Source organism: Petromyzon marinus, chromosome 20 (genome assembly GCF_048934315.1).
Source record: "Petromyzon marinus isolate PM22_M1 ecotype Great Lakes invasive population chromosome 20, UKy_Petmar_22M1.pri1.0, whole genome shotgun sequence".
Classification (NCBI taxonomy): domain Eukaryota; kingdom Metazoa; phylum Chordata; class Hyperoartia; order Petromyzontiformes; family Petromyzontidae; genus Petromyzon; species Petromyzon marinus.
This window is the reverse complement of record NC_133686.1, coordinates 9864044-9880228: the sequence shown is the minus strand read 5'-3', so window position 1 is coordinate 9880228 and position 16185 is coordinate 9864044. Positions and strand designations below refer to the sequence as shown.

Here is a 16185-nt window from a genome sequence, read left to right as displayed (position 1 = left end):
GGGGGGCGTCAGTTTTTCAAGGCGCACAATCCGGAATACGGAAAAAAAACATACGTGTATTTGTGACAAGACAAACAAAACAGGCACAGATTTAAGGTAGCTTCTACGCGGACAGACAAAGGGCTGTATTCGGCTCCCGCTACGGCTGACTCTCACAAGCAATTTCTATTGCAGCAATCGACTGCGTAATAGCTGCCGTCCGACGTTATTTGTTTAATGCCCCGGCTTTATCGCTTTTATGTAAATTCTGTCATTTACATTTGTGTCTGATTAATTTAAGTGTTGCCTTGTGCCCCAAGTCTCCTCTGGAAGAGGAACGTTGCATTTTAATGGCCTCTTGCCTGGCAGAAACGAAGAACGTGTTTGATTGAACGGCAGCATACGCGAAGTGCACAGAGTGGCATTGTAATGATTTTAGAAGAGAAGATGAAACAAGTCTTAATTTCCACTCAGTCAATATGTCCGAACGCGTGTGCACGCATGATGTGTTTAGGTCAAAACAGGGCTCTAACGAAGCACTCTTGTTTAACAAAAATTCACAGCACCTAAAAAGGTACAATACCTTTGCATTTTGGTGCCACTATACAGCGAGGGAAAAAAAGTATTTGATCCCCTGCTGATTTTGTACGTTTGCCCACTGACAAAGAAATGATCAGTCTATAATTTTAATGGTAGGTTTATTTGAACAGTAAAAGACAGAATAACAACAACAAAATCCAGAAAAAAGCATGTCAAAAATGTTATAAATTGATTTGCATTTTAATGAGGGAAATAAATATTTGACCCCCTCTCAATCAGAAAGATTTCTGGCTCCCAGGTGTCTTTTATACAAGTAACGAGCTGAGATTAGGAGCCCACTCTTAAAGGGAGTGCTCCTAATATCAGCTTGTTACCTATAAAAAAGACACCTGTCCACAGAAGCAATCAATCAATCAGATTCCAAACTCTCCACCATAGCCAAGACCAAAGAGCTCTCCAAGGATGTCAGGGACAAGATTGTAGACCTACACAAGGCTGGAATGGGCTACAAGACCATTGCCAAGCAGCTTGGTGAGAAGGTGACAACAGTTGGTGCGATTATTCACAAATGGAAGAAACACAAAATAACTGTCAGTCTCCCTAGGCCTGGGGCTCCATGCAAGATCTCACCTCGTGGAGTTGCAATGATCATGAGAACGGTGAGGAATCAGCCCAGAACTACACGGAAGGATCTTGTCAATGATCTCAAGGCAGCTGGGACCATAGTCACCAAGAAAACAATTGGTAACACACTACGCCGTGAAGGACTGAAATCCTGCAGCACCTGCAAGGTCCCCCTGCTCAAGAAAGCACATACATATGCCCGTCTGAAGTTTGCCAATGAACATCTGAATGATTCAGAGGACAACTGGGTGAAAGTGTTGTGGTCAGATGAGACCAAAATGGAGCTCTTTGGCATCAACTCAACTCGCCGTGTTTGGAGGAGGAATGCTGCCTATGACCCTAAGAACACCATCCCCACCGTCAAACATGGAGGTGTAAACATTATGCTTTGGGGGACAGGACAACTTCACCGCATCAAAGGGACGATGGACGGGGTCATGTACCGTCAAATTTTGGGTGAGAACCTCCTTCCCTCAGCCAGGGCATTGAAAATGGGTCGTGGATGGGTATTCCAGCATGACAATGACTCAAAATACACGGCCAAGGCAACAAAGGAGTGGCTCAAGAAGAAGCACATTAAGGTCCTGGAGTGGCCTAGCCAGTCTCCAGACCTTAATCCCATAGAAAATCTGTGGAGGGAGCTGAAGGTTCGAGTTGCTAAACGTCAGCCTCAAAACCTTAATGACTTGGAGAAGATCTGCAAAGAGGAGTGGGACAAAATCCCTCCTGAGATGTGTGCAAACCAGGTGGCCAACTACAAGAAACGTCTGACCTCTGTGATTGCCAACAAGGGTTTTGCCACCAAGTACTAAGTCATGTTTTGCAAAGGGGTCAAATACTTATTTCCCTCATTAAATTGCAAATCAATTTATAACATTTTTGACATGCGTTTTTCTAGATTTTTTTGTTGTTATTCTGTCTCTCACTGTTCAAATAAACCTACAATTAAAATTATAGTGATCATTTTTTTCCCTCACTGTAAGTGGAGGATAGCTAACCCAACGGTGGTTGGTTTTCCACCAATCAAAGGGCTGCCAGGTGAAAATTAGCATGTTAAAGAGAGATTAGCATATTCTTTGGGGGGGGGGGGTCTTTCGGTAAAGCCACGTGGATAGAAAAAATAATCAAAATAATAACAATATCACGACGTTTCAATCGCAACACAAGCAATCGTCTTCAGGTGAAAAAAGAGGGGGAAATCTGCCGAGGCAGGCTGTTTATAAAGGTTTAGAGCTCATGTGAATGTAGGAGAGGTCTCCGTAACCTGCAGTAGGTCTACACCAATCAACGAGCTGTTTACAAATGGTTTAGAGATGGGCGGGGCAGCTAATGTTAATGTAGGAGAGGTCTCCGTAACCTGCAGTAGGTCTACACCAATCAACGAGCTGTTTACAAATGGTTTAGAGATGGGCGGGGCAGCTAATGTTAATGTAGGAGAGGTCTCCGTAACCTGCAGTAGGTCTACACCAATCAAAGAGCTGTTTACAAATGGTTTAGAGATGGGCGGGGCAGCTAATGTTAATGTTGGAGAGGTCTCCGTAACCTGCAGTAGGTCTACACCAATCAAAGAGCTGTTTACAAATGGTTTAGAGATGGGCGGGGCAGCTAATGTTAATGTAGGAGAGGTCTCCGTAACCTGCAGTAGGTCTACACCAATCAAAGAGCTGTTTACAAATGTTAACGGAAGATCGCAGAGCCGCAACCAAGGGGTCGGCGCGTGAAGTGACTGTGACAGTGCAAGTTTTAAATGGGCGTAAAGCACAACTAACATCGGAAGGTGTTAGGTTGGGAACATCATAGCCAAATACGACTTAAACTGGTTGATAACGTCCTTCCAATGATTGCTCAGATTGTACCCATCTTCTCGGTTGAAATTGTCTGTGTCTATATATGTGGATGGCTTCATGAACAAATCTTTGTTGTGGGATTTCAAAGTACCTTCGTCTTAGAGAAATCAACTCCGCGTGAGCCCACCACATTAAGACAATGATCAGCCACGGCCGAGGTATTGGTCCTACTGTGTTTCAGATCTGCCTTATGTTCACGAACACGATTGGAGACATCGCTTAGTTTCCCCAATGTAACTACTGCCGCAGACTCAGCTTAGTTTGTAGATGCCGGGGTATTGCATGTCAGGGATCACATCCTTCACAGATGGGATCAGATCACTAATTTTATGTACGGTGTTAAATCGAACCTGGATCTTGTGTTTGCTCATGATTTTGGAAATCATTTTAGTGACCCCTGCTATGTATGGCAAGGTGATGTTTTGATTGGGTCCTCAGATGGTTCTTTCCCAACGGTTGGGGTGATAGCTTTACAGATTGTGAAGTCTGAATATCCATTCATCTTCAGAGCTTGGTGTACGCGTTCCAGTTCACTGGCTAGGTGATGACGGTCGGAAACACATCGAGCTCTATGGTGTAGAGTTTTGATGAGGGAATTCTTCTGGGATGGATGGTGGTGGGAGTCAGGTTTTAGGTAGGCATCTGTATGGGTGGCTTTCCTGTGGACAGTGTCCCATTGAGCCATCTGGTCTCTTTTCGATTAAACGATCCAAGAATGGTAACTTGCGATCCTTTTCTACCTCCATGGTGATTTTGATGGCTAGGTGTATGGAATTGATGTGGTTTAGGAATTGGTTCAGAGCTGGTCGGCCATGTGGCCAGATGACGAACGTGTCATCTACGTACCTCTTCCACAAGGATGGACGTAGAGTGGATGCCTGGATGGCATCTGTCTCAAATTTTTCCATGAAAATATTGGCTACGACTGCAGATAATGGATAACCCATTGGCGGTCCCTTCAACTTGTTTGTAGAATGTGCCATTCCAGGTGACGTAAGTGTTGGTGAGGCAGTGTCTCACCAGGGCCAGTACATCAGCATTCAGTCCTTGTTGGACCAAATCTTCAATGATTGCAATGGTGTCAAGCACATAAACTTTGGTCAACAAAGAGATCACATCGAAACTAACGAGCAAATCAACTGGAGAAAGTGAGATGTCCTGAATTAACGATACCAAGTGAGCTGAGTTAAGTACAGCTGGGGTGGTCTTACCAGTGAATGGTTGTAAGGTCTTAGGCAGAAATCGGGCCAGTTTGTAGGTGGGTGAGCCACTGGTGGAGACAATAGGACGAAGGGGTGTCCCTTCTTTATGGATTTTTGGTAAGCCATACAATCTGGGTGGTCTAGCAGCAGAGGGTTTTAAGGAAAACCGCTTGGTTGGTTCGATCAAAGATGTCGAATCAGTGATGATAGTGTTGGTTTTCGTAACGAGGCGGTTGGTGGAATCTCTTTTAATTTTGGTATAGCTACCATCATTAAGTAGGTCCTGAATTTTGTTATTGTATGTGGTTTTGTCCATGGTGACTGTGGCATTTTATTTTAGTGTACAATGTTTTGATACCCCCTTGAGTGGAGGTGATATTACATTTAAAATAAATACGGTGTACGGTTTATACAGCTTACATGTGCTCAAATCTGAGGACTATGGGAAAGCACGAGGGACTGGATGTGGATGGGCACGGTGGTGTCTTGTAAAAATATTGGCATCACCTACGGGTGAAAAGATTGCTACCACACCCTCCCCCCCACTTGGCACTTTGATGAATTATTCTGATTCTTGGGTCACAATTCATGTCACAAATGGATTCCTGTTTTGTTAACATCATGATGAATGGAAGCATCTCTAGTTGCTCCCAAGGGTGATGAGAAACCATTGCACACAAAATATATACAAATAAAAAACATTAAAGCTTTTACACGAGATTGGATGCACGTATTGTGAGTTAAAATAATCAACATTAATAGCTGAATCGATGCATCGTTAAACCCAGATCATTTAACTGACGTCACTTTTCTCTATTCTTGCCCAATATTACTCCTTCCCACTCTCCTACCAACAAAAGGTGATCAAGATAAACTGATCATTTCAAGTGAACCAACACAAAGGTGACTCATTCGGGGTTAATGTCCATTGCCAGGACACTCAAACTACTGCACATGAGTGGGACACGGTTCAGCAGCAGGCATTCCTATCATGAGATAAAAAAAAGTTCAGAGCCCAGCCAGGGTCACCTTGGCCATTCGTATCTCAAAGGCCAGTTTTCTCCCACACAAAGAACACTTCTTAAAGAGGAAAAGGCAAAACATTCAAAAGTAGGACCCTCGTGAAAAATGCTCTTGAGACTCAGTGACGTTTTCTAGAATAAATAAATTGAACTGCATCCTAGGTATCCCTTGTCAAAAAGAATTGTGCCTCAATGGACTGTCACTAGTTAGAAATAAATCTCATATGTAAAATGAGTTAATGAGATGGATCTGTGGCACAGTAGTTAGCACACTGTGCTATAAACCCAGCATATAAGCTTGAATCCCAGCCAAGGCTAACATCAGTGGAGAATGATATCCAAACAAAACTCAAACTTTTTAATTTATTTTACCAGGTAAGGCCCACCGAGCTAATATCGCTCTTTTTCAGAAGCAACCTGGCCACAAACGATAACTCAACGAAGTTGGCTTATCATGCTGGTTGGCTACGTACGGTGCGAAAAAAAGTTAAACATACATACAAACATGTTTCTAAATGTGGAGGGAAAAAGCTGAGGAACCAGAGAAAAATCCACGCGACCATGGGGAGAACATGCTTGGCCCTATGACCCTCCTGTATACCAGGCGAGGTAGTTAACATCTCGACACCATGCACTGACTAGCGTCAATACTGAAATATGGTCAAATGACTACCATGACTGGCAAGAGATGGAGAGGCCTTCATTCGAAGGGCCGTTCTTATGTATGGTACATAAAATGATTGCTACCTGGTGAAGAACCCCTTGGCGGCAACTCAACAACCCTAAGGTTAAACCAGTCGCCGCAATGGACAACGGTGGGGTTTTTACCCCGAGATCTGCACAACCAATGATGCCGCATTATGCTCTCTCTTTTTGGGCATGGAGATTACTTCGAGCTAAGTTGCACTGTGTCAGTTGTGCTTTTGCTGTACAGATCACAGGCAGGGAATGGCTCTGCACATGGCATTAACATGAAGCGTGTCGAGCACCTGGCCTCCATCGACAGTACTAAGTCGTTGTTCTGCAGTCTGGGCTGCCATTAACAACAACCCAGAGCAGCACCAGTGGTACACATTTACTTGACCTCGCCCTCTAACGAGCGAGAGCAACGTCTGCTGCTGCGGGTTCATTTGGGCGCACAGCTCTTGACACACGGCTCTTAATGACCGCGTAGGGTCACGTGACCACCCCTCCCCCACTCCGCGCCCCAACCTGCCAGCGCCGACGTCACGGCGGCGAGGAATTCGTGCGAGCGTGTGGCCTCTGGTGCGGTAGCGCCGTCACTTTGTGCCTCAATGTCATCAGAATCACACAGTCATGACAGATGCCAACGGCTTCCAGTTTCCCCTTTGGGCCAACTCACGTGAAACGGCAATTGCCACCATCGTGTTTGATGCAGATTATTGCACCGTAATACAGGAATGGCTTTTAATCATAATCATTATTTTCCTCCATTGGGATAACATTATTGTTACAACATCATCAAAACAAAAAGAGGCGGCCAGATGGCTCCGGTGACTAAAGCCGTGTCAGAGCATCAAGTCGGCACTGCTGCAATACTGCTTTAAGTTTTGAAGTGTAATCGAGGTCTCATCCACCCATGATTAAACTGGGTTCTTATGTTCTTTCGGCAAAGTCGCGTAGAATGAGAATAAAATAATAAATTAATAAAATAAAATAACACAATAAAATTCTCACGACGTTTTGGTCACAACACAAGTGGCCTTCATCAGGTGAAGGGACGAGACCGTCTCGAGGACAGCGCTGGTTCTTATGTTTAGGGAGTTTTATGGTCTCAAGCCTTCCACCGATAACCACACACATGAAGACTCATTAAAAAAATATTTACATTCCCATATTCCAGCTTTGAAAATAATAATTTTTATTTCACTGACATACCATGAGCACTCTATGCAAGACAAAAACACGTGTGCTCCCTGTGTAGATTAAGAGGCCGATATACGTGACTTGAGAAAGAGTTCCATAATGTCACGTTTCATACAGGGTGATGCACTGCTTGCTGCAAGAGTTCAATAAAAAATTATCTAATCACGTGACTTTTTATAGCAAAACATAAGTATCACTTTTAAAAAGCAAAAGCATAGCTATATTCAAATCTTAATTCCATGTGTTGCGCCTTTGAATGTAAAACATTCCCGTTTGTTGAGAGCTCCTCAATGTTATCTACGGTTGGTACATCTGTCAGTCATTTCAGTCAGTCATCCATAATACAGGTTTTTTTGGGTTAGATCGCGTAAATATATAAATGTCTCGTTAAACCCGCCACCACCTGATACAGCCAGTAAGGTTTGTTACGTAAACAGAACATGCCAATTCGTTACTAGTACAAAACACCGGTGTGTTGGAGAGCAAAGCCACATGTACAATCTGAGCACGACGTTTCGGCAGTAATTACAACGCGCTTCATCAGGCGACAGCAATCCTCCTGTTTCGTTCCTCAGTAAACCCATGGCACCTGGGTCTGTTCCGTGACCTGCCAGCGGGCCTTCGACACTTCACGTGGCCCCAAACGTGCACCTAGCATGGCACACGTGCCGTGGTGACATCACCGCCACTTAGTGGCGAATGGTTGTGGTTTTTGCGTACCGGAAGAGGTGGTTAGCAGACTGAAGCCGTACTCTTGCGAGCAGAAATTTCTCGCACACCGTTTGCCTGGATTGCAAGAGCGAGTGGATCACAGTGGCTCCAGGCCATCATTAGCAATCCCAGACCACTCAAAGGCGGTCATGTACCATGCCACCGGGTTAGGCTGAATATTAAACCGGTGTATATACGGTCAGGTAGAGCCCAGGAACAAGCTAAACGCTTTAAGGCATCAACAGTAACATCACAAGAACAATTAATATCGTTGTTTACCAGGGAAAGTCTCACCGAGACACAAAACTCTCCTATTTTCTCGCTTGTATACAACAGCAAATAACTTGCAGTGGTTTATTTTAATCCCCTCTAAAATGTGTTACACTTCTCTGGCCACTCTAGGTTACCCCACATGCACAAATAAACACTTAAATAAGGCCCTCACCAATACATCCCAAGCAGAAATCTCCCTGAAAACATCCCGAGAATCAGCGAGGCTATAAACGGGAAAGAAAGGAACGTGACTATTACCGCTCTCTAATGACCCATTTCAACACATTTTAAACATAGTCCACAAGGGAGCAGGATCAGCGTTTGGCTTAAGAGATCAGAAAATAGGACCTCGCGTTCTACGGGTGAAGTTTAAAAAAAGCAAGAAAATGTTGAACCCTCCGCGTATATGCACAGGGCAGCGGTAAATGAGGTCCAGGCCAGCTTGATAAAAGGAAAAATAAGAGATAAGACACTAAAAAAAAACGCCATGGCAACGAAGGCTCGAGAGTCAAGTGGCCGCATAGCAACGCTCATGCAACCACCGTCAATAGCCAACGTGCACTATTTCATTGCCTTTTTGCTCAGGTGCCCCGTTCGCTTGTCAAAAAAAAACCGGGGGGGTGGGGGGGGGCTAATGGATGCGACAGTGGGGTTTGGATTCGTGTCGTCCTCTCCTACGCCGATTTTTTCCCCCCTTTACAGTGTTTATTTACAGTGTGTCCTGCTAGCCCTGCCAGACTCGGTCAAACCACAGACACGCTTAACAACCGCAGAAAAAAAACGCAGAAAAAATGCGTGTGTGTACGTAAATAAGTAAATAAATTAATTCCCCCCTCCCCCCCCCTTTAAATAATTTCCCGTTTTCTAATAATCCGCAATCCAGTCAAAATACGCAGGGCATAAGGTTGCAAAAAGGCGGTATTTACGTAAGGTGAGGCAGGGTTCTGACTCGATGGGGATGCAGCTGATGGATTATCTCGCAAGAAAAAACAATTGCAAATCTATCATTTTACGGAGGCCCGTTTCACTGTGTGCACACGTTAACCCCGACTAACATAACAGCAGATGGTCGAGGTATCTCCCCCGCATGTCCCGATGCTCAAATGCCAAGCCACGCATTCATTCATTCATTCTCTTCCCCTCTTCTCTCCGAGAGTGGAACAGTCTGTTGCCATGGGCCCTGTTTCATCACGTGTTGTGCACCTGCCCGTTCCTTGGTATACGAGCTGCACGAGAACACTTGATTGTGTGTGCGTGGGCTTGCAAGAGTGTGTGTGGTCGTGTGAATGTTTGTCTGTATGAGTGAGTGGTCGTGGAGCGGTTAGTACACTGTGCTATGAACCCGAGTTCGATTCCCGCTCACGGCCAACACCAGTGACGATTATCTGAACCGGTCATGGGCCTCCCCGAGGTCGTCTCGGCCTCAAATGATTACCTGGTGCGGCGTGTAGCAAACATTGCCACTAGGGAGACAAAGGCGGCCGCGCGTGTTGATGGCCACCCACCCCCTCGTGTTCCGGCCTTTGTAGGTGCTCACTTTCAGCACTTGCTCCAACATTCTGTTAAGGCTATACGGGGGATATTTGTTTTCTTTGTGTATGAGTGAAGGGTGTTGGTGTGCAGTGACTAGCACACTGTATTACGGTCTCTGGAGGACCCGGCTCGATCGCTTGCCATGCAACACCAGTACTGAGGGCATTGTGTTAAAATATACAGACGCAATAAGCAGGTGAAAGTCCATCACTCTGTACAAATACATGTCTGAGAAAATCAGCATATGGGCCTTCTCAACCAACGTTTGTCTGCCCCATTTGTTTCAGCGGGAATACACTCTGAACCAGTGTTGGCAACTCTGGGCTTCATTAGCAGCCGCCGTTCCAGTGCATAATCAATTGTACATGTTTCTGTTTTGTACTGTACGCGCACACTGTGCCTTACTTATCTGGCCTTTGACAATCATCAGCAATGACGAATCAATCCACTGCTGGATGAAATCGCCCACCATTTTTCACGATCCTGCAATGCAGCAATCCATTACGGCACCTGCACATTGACATCACTACTGGACGTCTGCGGAACTACTGGACATCTGTGAAAAAGAGCTTTACAGCTCATCGGATTCCTCCAGTATAAACGCATATTCTGATTCTGTAAATGATTTCACCGCTCTATCTCCCTGGTGAATGAATGCTCTCTTGGACACATTCCATTTCCTGGCTGCCACCCCGGTTATTATGTTTGACCATCATCCATCATCAACCCCTTCTAGCGATGTGTCCTGCCCAAGCCCACTTACTTTTCCTCATAGTTTTAACGATGGCATACTCTTTGGTTCTTTCTGTAAAGTCACGTGGGAAAGCATGGTCTGCTGCTGATGCAGACTGCATCAGCAGCAGACCACGCTTTCCCACCTGATGACAGACGCTTGCGTTGCGCCCGAAACGTCGTGATTTTATTTAGTTATTTTCATTTTATTATTTTCATTATCATGATTATTTTTCATCTACATGACTTTACCGAAAGAACCAAAGAGTATGGATCCTTGCAGTCACGAAAACTTCAAATCTAGAATTAATGATGGCATTCACCTTGGTATATTCTCTAATAAATGTGGCTCCTCTTTCTCTCCAGGTAAATTCCAAGCATGCATCTTCTCTACGCTTCTTTTCACACTTTTTGTTCCTTGTTTTGTATATATCGGTGCAGAGATGGACCTTCGCCTGCTAATGTCGTTGACCAATTGAGGACTTAAATTATCTGTCCCACGTCGAAAATCTCTACTGCTATTTTCCAGCTGTGTCCCTCTTGACGGAAATCTTCAATTATTTAAAGAATTGTGTTGTCCATGACCTTTGTTTTGCTTAAATTTATTCTGAGCCCAATTTTGCAGTCATCTCCATGAAACTAATCTAACATTTCCCACAGTCCGTTTCCAAGGAAAGTTATAATAATTGTCTCGTCAGCATATACGCGATGCCTAATGTTTTTTTTTTCCCTAATAATCCAATGTTCAGAAAATATATTGTAATGTCACTGAGAAACCTTGCCAATAACATCTGACAATTAAGCAGCATTGATTTAACAGGCCTGACTGAACTTATACATTTAACTTTTAATATGCGTATATTTTCTAGAATTTGGACTCTGGAATGGCAGTTGGTGCTGGGGGAATATGTAAAGGGTATAGAAGCAGACCTCCAATGTGAGTGCTGACGATAAATTAGAAAAAAAAACATTGTACATTAGACTTGCTTGGGCCTTATCGAGGTTAACCTGTCCTAAATTGGCCGAAAATTATCACATACATGGTGGAGCAACAAAAATAATCAACCACAGCCCCGGATTGTTTGGTACTGGGTACCAAATCACCTCATAAAAAATGACGTCCTTTATTTAAATAGGTGAAAGCCCAATGAGTTCCATCATCTATTTCGTAATGAAAAATCCAAGAATATGCAAACAAGCAGGCACAGCCTCACGATGTTGTTTTTTTTGTAATTTCCTTTGTGGTCGTCACTTTTTAGTTGTCATACAATCTGATGTATGGATCAGAAACATGGGCACAAAGAAAATGGAATACAATCTTTAGTGCACAAAAAAGCATAGAGGGCATGATGCATGCTTGTAATTGCACCCAAGAGGTAGGAAGATGAACACATGGATCAGTGAACATACACAAATCAGACAACATTGATCATTAAAGAAAATAAGACTGTCTCGTTCACATCGCTGTCTCTCCACATAGAAAATAAAGGCATTTTATACACAAGTCATCAGTCGCACGGCCCTCGAGGAGTACATCATTTCTGCAGCAAGAGAAGCAAAGTCTGAACGAGTTTCAACACTGTCTCATCAGCAGTCAAGCTTGCTTAAATCAACGTTGGTGAAATGCCGATCTTACGCAAAATGATATAAGACACAAATCAAAATAATCATGAGCACCGTTGTAGACCATCGTTATTTCTCTTCTCCAAAGCAATGCTCGTGACTGTTGGAGGAAGGAAATAAAGTTGGCATGGGCGCAGGCATGCGGGGTTGATGGCTCATGCAGAATAACAGAGATGGAAGGGAATTCAAAGGAAAGAACATGTCCAAGAGGATGACCGCCGAGGAGATGGGAGGATTAAATCAATTCATCTCCAGGAATTGGAATGATTGCTGCATGGCAGAGCCATGAGTAAAGGTGATGCCATGGGGAAGGCCTTCACGCAGACATTGACAATGTCTGATGATGGTGATGATGCATATTTCTACCCTTTTGTTCAGTGTAGATTCCAATTCATACAGTGATATATTCAGTGATGAGTATAAAGAGGAACGCAGTCATCAGCACTGATAAATAAAAATAACAAATCATGCTGTGTGGATATTGAAGACCCGATAACATTAATTGCAAAGCAGGTTAATGTGTGGTATCACAGTCCACACCCTCCACTCATTTCGAGGACTCAAGTCGTCCAGACTGGCTCTTTTGAGGAATCAAAACTGTGTTCAACAATCATACTGCAGATCAAAGTACTTCTCTTTCTGCTTCTTTCCTGCACTGCTCAAGTTTTCTGCACTGCTCAAGTTTGGAATTTCATCCCATCGTCTCTTCTCCCAATTTCTTATAACCTTGCTCAAATCAACAATCACATTAACGCTCATCTCATACACCTTCAATCGGTTGTTGGTTATTGGCCACCGTGCTCTGCAACCGTGAAAGTGAATTGTAATCGCCTCTCAAGTGGTTAACCGAGGGACACACTGCATGCATCAACTGAGTTCCTTGGTCAGGGACTAGAGACAACAAACATGTGCGACCTCATGAACATACTAAACGAACCAAATTGTGCCCAAATACAAAAAATACCGGTGATGTTTTATCTAGTCAGATCCCTCGAACAAGGCACAATTGTTGTTTCAATCTATGAAGAGTGGTGCCATCGCACACAGACATCGGCTTTATACCTCCCACCCCCCCTCGGTGGCTTTTCAATACGTGGCACAGACAGTCTGGGTACAGCACCGTCACGGCTTGCAGCAAAAGCGAGGCTACAATTATTGCTCTGATCAAAGTGTGCCCCGCCATCGTGGAGGCTGAGGCTGCAGCTTGCCTTTCTCTCGTGCTGAAGTGGAGCGTCTGTGCTCTCCGTTAATACAAAGCGAGCCGTGCAGCCTGCGACAAGTTAAGCGGCTTATTATTAGGCACATCATTACAGGCCACATAATACTCCCTGGACTGTGCGTGCATTGTCACCACTGCTAACAAAACTACCTCGGAGGTCACCTAAATGTACCACTTCTCCGTGTGAAGGAGTAATTGTTTTTCAAGTGCAAGAATGAGCACCTGTAACAAATGCAAAATATATAATGGATGTTAAACGTGCTGCAAAAAAAACGACAAACAAAACACCGCCTTGCGTAAATACCACTTGACGAGGTCTATTTGTCCAAGTTGGTAAATGACCTGAGGTATATAGTACTGGAATCTGGCCAAGTGGTGTTCTGAACATTTAAAGTTTAAACCCTGCCCGTGGTTTAACATAGCCCATCATAATGCAAGGGCTGCTTACATGAGAACCACTTTGTGAGAAGTCAATAGCGGTTACCCTCGCCAAAAACCTGATCTTGTCGGGAAAATTTTAATGCTGTTTTAAGGCCACCAACAGAGATGAACACCATCCCAGTGTTAATTTAAGTATTAGAACAGTTTGACTTTAAGCTCCATTTGCATTATTAAACAATACATACAGTGAAATGTAATTAAATGAGAGATAATGTGGATCCGAGTGACAATTGCAATTCCATCTTTATTGGTGCGATGGGCAGCAAACTGCATTTTCCCGTGAGGTTTTATGGATGGCATCACCAATTATATCCAAATCATTCTATGGTAGGCATGTCTTGGGTAAATAAATGCCCATTTGGAAATGCTATTGAAAAACAGGATTTCACATACAGTAAGGGTAAAAAGTATTTGATCCCCTGCTGATTTTGTACGTTTGCCCACTGACAAAGAAATGATCAGTCTATAATTTTAATGGAAGGTTTATTTGAACAGTGAGGGACAGAATAACAACAAAAAATGCAGAAAAAACGCATGTCAAAAATGTTATAAGTTGATTTGCATTTTAATGAGGGAAACAAGTATTTGACCCCTCTGCAAAACATGACTTAGTACTTGATGGCAAAACCCTTGTTAGCAATCATAGAGGTCAGATGTTTCTTGTAGTTGGCCACCAGGTTTGCACACATCTCATGAGGAATTTTGTCACACTCCTCTTCGCAGATCTTTCTAAGTCATTAAGGTTTCGAGGCTGATGTTTGGCAACTCGAACCTTCAGCTCCCTCCACAGATTTTCTATGGGATTAAGGTCTGGAGACTGGCTAGGCCACTCCAGGACCTTAATGTGCTTCTTCTTGAGCCACTCCTTTGTTGCCTTGGCCGTGTGTTTTGGGTCATTGTCATTACATGGCCCGTCCATCGTCCCTTTGATGCGGTGAAGTTGTCCTGTCCCCTTAGCAGAAAAACACCCCCAAAGCATAATGTTTCCACCTCCATGTTTGACGGTGGGGATGGTGTTCTTGGGGTCATAGGCAGCATTCTTCCTCCTCCAAACACGGCGAGTTGAGTTGATGCCAAAGAGCTCCATTTTGGTCTCATCTGACCACAACACTTTCACCCAGTTGTCCTCTAAATCATTCAGATGTTCATTGGCAAACTTTAGACGGGCATGTATATGTGCTTTTCTTGAGCAGGGGGACCTTACGGGCGCTGCAGGATTTCAGTCCTTCACGGCGTAGTGTGTTACCAATTGTTTTCTTGGTAACGATGGTCCCAGCTGCCTTGAGATCATTGACAAGATCCTCCCGTGTAGTTCTGGGCTGATTTCGCACCGTTCTCATGATCATTGCGACTCCACGAGGTGAGATCTTGCATGGAGCCCCAGGCCGAGGGAGATTGACAGTTCTTGTGTTTCTTCCAATTGCGAATAATCGCACCAAATGTTGTCACCTTCTCACCAAGCTGCTTGGCAATGGTCTTGTAGCTCATTCCAGACTTGTGTAGGCCTACAATCTTGTTCCTGACATCCTTGGAGAGCTCTTTGGTCTTGGCCATGGTGGAGAGTTTGGAATCTGATTGATTGATTGCTTCTGTGGACAGGTGTCTTTTATACAGGTAACAAGCTGAGATTAGGAGCACTCCCTTTAAGAGTGTGCTCCTAATCTCAGCTCGTTACCTGTATAAAAGACACCTGGGAGCCAGAAATCTTTCTGATTGAGAGGGGATCAAACACTTATTTCCCTCATTAAAATGCAAATCAATTTATAACATTTTTGACATGCGTTTTTCTGGATTGTTTTGTTATTCTGTCTCTCACTGTTCAAATAAACCTACCATTAAAATTATAGACTGATCATTTCTTTGTCAGTGGGCAAACGTACAAAATCAGCAGGGGATAAAATACTTTTTTCCCTCACTGTACACTCAGGGTATGACCGTTGAAAATTCTACCAGAGAATTAATGTATTTGTATTGTCACTTAAAAAAAACACTCAACCAACATTAATTAATGCTCCTTCAGGCACCGTGAAGAATGGTTCAACACATGTCAAACATCGAAAATTTTAAAACACGTTAGCTGTCTCTGAGCTGGGCTCCATCAAATGAGGCAAAAAAACTGAAATGTTTTTGATAACTTTTATTTGTGCAGTTATTAGCTACCAGTTAAAATGATCAACTTGTCATGCTTGGGAAGATAGTTTAATCATGGTGCTGCCTGAGTTTGAACCTAGATTCTCAGAGGTGCTGGCTCAGTAGTTGGACACGGACATTGTGGATCCTCGAAAGCACCCAGCAACTTCTGCCAAATTATTTTATGTTAAACAATAAAAGGCTGTTAAAACCATGTTAATCTGATAGTTAGCCTCTTTAAACGTCTTTAAAGAAAGCAATGTTGCTGTCAACAATTTAGACCAAGTCGTTAATCTTGCTCGCAGGACAGCAGAACCATTTGCAGCCACTGACTAAATTGAAGGTCACGTAAAGGTCAATCGGGCCGTGCCACCTTGTGTAAACAAGAAGTCCCTAAAGGAGCGCTGCTTCGTTCGAAAGGT

General features: G+C 43.8%; 1 protein-coding gene across 14 annotated transcripts in view; it reads right to left on the bottom strand.

Annotated features, from left to right (window-relative positions):
* Positions 1–16185, bottom strand: part of LOC116944118 (chromodomain-helicase-DNA-binding protein 9-like) — a 171174-nt gene that overhangs the window by 89705 nt on the left and 65284 nt on the right. The gene's annotated exons all lie outside the window — the stretch shown is intronic.